At 46.0% G+C, this 3,900-nt stretch overlaps 1 pseudogene; it reads right to left on the reverse strand.

The window, feature by feature from the left end:
• Nucleotides 1–2,865: 2,865 nt before the first annotated feature.
• LOC101640171 lies at nt 2,866–3,472 on the reverse strand (annotated as a pseudogene).
• Nucleotides 3,473–3,900: the final 428 nt, after the last annotated feature.

Genomic DNA, 3,900 nt, shown 5'->3' on the forward strand with positions numbered 1-3,900 from the left:
CTCTCCCTCGCCCCTCTCCCCTCTCCATTCTCCTCTCCGCCCTCTGTTCCTGTCTGGGCAGTTCCGCCACTCTCCCTGGACTGTATCTTCAGTGCTGTCTCTGTAGTGCATTCTTCTGCAGAGGGGCTCAATGTAGCTGGGATAGTGCCTGCCCCCCAACCCCCCAGGCTCCCCGCAGACCTTTCCGCTAGTTCCCTGTTTCCTGCTGCCATGTTGCCCTCGAGGCTTGGTCCCCCAAATTGAGGTCTGGTCCCTTTCTCCCTTTCCTGTGGAGATCTGAACAATACCCTTCCCATGGGTGTGTTAGTGCCCTGTTCCTCCACTATCCACGTCCTCTCCCGCTACCCCACCCCACCCCCACCTTTTTCCCTGTTTTTAATTTGGCTGCCATAGCCATCCCTGTGTTGGGTCTGACCCCTGCCAGAGTACCTGGACCTCGTCCCAGGAACTGATGCATTTGGTGGCTTTCCCCCTATGCCCTAGTGCTTACTTCAGTGGACTCGTGTTGTACTTGAAATTTTGTGCTTGGCTTACTTCACTTAACATAATTTCCCCCAACTCTTCCCATGAGAAGATGTGCTTCATGAGCTCATCACTGCTTTTTAGGGATGTGTAGTACTTCATTGTATGTATATACCAGAGTTTTTTAATCCATTCGTTGGTTGGTGGAAATTAGGTTGTTTCCAATTCTTTGCAATTTTGAACTGTGCTGTGATGAACATTGGAGCATGGATTTGTGGCCATGGTTCTGTTTCTTACTTCTTCTGGGTATATGCCCAGTAGTGGGATTGCTGGGTCATATGGTAGCTCAATTTCCATTTATTTTGGTATCACCAGATCGATTTCCATAGTGGCTGTGCATACCTACAGAACCACCAGCAGTGGATGAGGGTTCCTATCTCACCACAGCCCCCTCTAGCACTTGTTGCTTTCTGATTTTTTGAATTGGGCTATTTTTTGAATTAGGTGGTATTTCATTGTTGTTTTAATCTGCATTCCCTTAATGCTTAATGATTGGAACATTTCCTCATATGTTTGTTGGCCACTTAGATTTCCACCTTCTTTAATGGAGGTTGACTAGAGAAACAATTCATAGACATTTATATGTCTGTTAAAAAGAGTTTTATACCAAGAAACAATTGTATATTGAGAAAATATCCTAGCCCAGTCTAGATCAAGTCTATAAGTCCAATATTAGCCCATACGTCCAATACTAGTCCATAAATTCCTCTTTAGACTCATGCAGCATATCCAATGATGCTGAATGAAGGAAGATCATAGGCCAGTGAGTAGAAAATCTTGTGGATCCAGTGGCAGTGGATGCATCTCAACACTGGCATGGGTCTTCTTCCACTCTCTGTGTGTCACAACAGCAAGATAGGGAAGGCAGAGAGAGTGGGTCTGGCTTCAGTGAGCTATTTGTCTCCATCACACGTCCAAATGAGGTCATCAAACTGCCACCTTATTGACAAACTAGACTCCACTCCTTTGCTCAAGGTGACAGGAGATTATGTAACTGCCATACAGCCTTGGTGAAACTTCTATTTGGGTCTTTTGCCCATCTTCTCGATGGGATATTTGTTTTTTGTTTTTCTTATTGTAGGTTAGCAGAGTATTGTAGATTTTAGTTATAAGGTCTTTTTCTGATGTGTCATTGCAAAGGTTGTTTTCCCAGTCTGTGGGTTTGCTTATTGAGTAATAAGCAAACCCTGGTGAAGTTTTTCAATGTGCACAGGTTTCATCTTCAGTATATCGCACTTGCCTCTTTGTGCCTCCTCCAAATACATGTTTATTTTGTGCATGGCTGAACCAATAAGAAAGTTCCTGGTAAGATGGTCTCAACTCCAGAGTATCAGTACATTCTACAATCGTGACTTTCTACCGTGTAGGGATAAAACCAATTAAATCAAAAAATTTAAAACATCAACTGTCCCTTAATTATTCTGTTTAAAACATTGTATCTTAAAACCGTACTGGGCAAGGGAACGGAACCAGTGCCCACACCCTAAATACCTGGATTGTGGAAAACTTTGGGTGAGAGAGGTAGCTCAAAATCTACTTACAGAGTCACAATATGAGATGAGCCCCCAGGGCTCTCCAATACACCTGGGCTAGAAAAGGCAAGAGCCCCCAAATCAGATGGTGAGCATTGTAAAGAGGGTTTTAGCAACTGCACTCGGGCCGTACTGTAACATCTTGTGATTTTTATCTCCCTATGGACCCAATGTGAACTAATTCTAAATGCTTGATATGCTCCACTTTCTGTTCGACTGAGGGCTGTATCAGTTTTGTATGGCCACTGTTAAGGGAGCTTTGCTTGGTGCCTGCCCTCGTCTTCTATCATTATCTGGATAGGGAAACTGGGATTGACGGAAATCCAAAGATAGTAACGGGATTGATGGTTACCTGGGGACACAGAGGTGGGGGGGATCAATATGAGTGTATAAAAGGAAGGGGGAAATGTTTCCAGGTTGATTATGATTATGAATGCACAGCCCTTCTTGATATGATTGAAACATTGAACTGTATATGGTAATTATAACTCAATAAAAACAGAAAAATTGAAAATGGGCAAAAACATAGAGACAAAAATTTATCAGTAACTACCAGGTCTGAAGGGATGGGAGGGCTGGGGAATTATCACTTAATGGGTATTGAGTTTCTATTTAGAGTGGTGAAAAATCTACTAGTTAATAGCAGTGAAGGGTGCACAGCATGGTAAATGGAATGTCATTGATTCATACACTTAAAATGGTTAAAATGGCAAACGTCCTGCATACTTTACTACAATAAACATTTTTAAATTGTGCCTTGAGATTATGGTTGTACCTATATTCAGTGTCTGCACCAGGCTTTTTTTTTTGGCAGTGAACATCCAAAATGTTTTCATAACAGGACGGGATCTGGGGTTAGTTTTTGTAGCCTCGGCTGGCACGTCGGCCTCTGGCTCGCTCGAACTTCCGGCCTTTGGAGCGAATGTAAGGTTTGGTGTGACTGTGGGGTGTTCCTGGTGCCTTGCCGAAATGCCTGTACAACTCACGGCCCTTGCATGGACCAGACAGCAGGACAGAGCCACAGCCCTTGGGGGAGTCCAGGGCTAGCTGGTCAAAGGTGAGGATCTTGCCCCCAGCCTTGAGGATGTGGCTCCGGGCCGGCTGCTCAGTCGCAGGGCGCACACCTTCAGCTTGGGCTCCTCTTGCACCCGCACATCATCCGGTATGGTCCCCACGACCACAGCTGTCTTGTTTTCTCGGCCCGGAAGCTTCATCTTCCGGATCATCCGAGAGAGCGACAGGGGCGGCCAGTTGGTGCGGCTCATGAACAGACTCTTCAGCACAACCTGGCTGAAGGTAGAGTTGGTCCGCCGGGCCAGAAACCTGTACAGCTTGACCAGCAGGCGCAGGTAAATGTACTGACTCTTGGGTTCCTTGCGACGAATCTTTCGGTCCTTGTGGCAGATGGCAGCTTCCATGATGGCGCCTCCTGCTCAGTCGGGTCCGGAAAGTGCACCAGGCTTTCTTATGGTCCTTGAGTCAATTCTGACTCCTAGTGATGCTACCAGACAGGGTAGCCCTGACCCTGTGAGTTTCTGAGACTGCACTTCTTGATGGGGGTACAAAGCTTCATCCTCCTTCGAAGAGCAGCTGGTGGTTTCAAACTGTAACCCACTGCGCTCGCACAGCTCCTGAACGATGCTGGGGCCCAGCCAAATGTAAACTCCACCTATCTCCCCCATCGGTAGCAGTCAGTGGCGTCAAATCCATCTTGCAGCAATTTGCAACAATCAAGAGTATGACCAAAATGACGAAATCAGTCAAGCTGCAGTCCAATTTCATGCCAAGGGACAGAGTCCTGATGTCATTTGCACTGGCAATTAAATCTGGCATAAACCATATTTCA

The sequence above is a fragment of the Echinops telfairi genome, unplaced genomic scaffold (assembly GCF_000313985.2).
Source record: "Echinops telfairi isolate 266 unplaced genomic scaffold, ASM31398v2 ScPeMD7_7467;HRSCAF=8505_1, whole genome shotgun sequence".
Taxonomy (NCBI): Eukaryota; Metazoa; Chordata; class Mammalia; order Afrosoricida; family Tenrecidae; genus Echinops; species Echinops telfairi.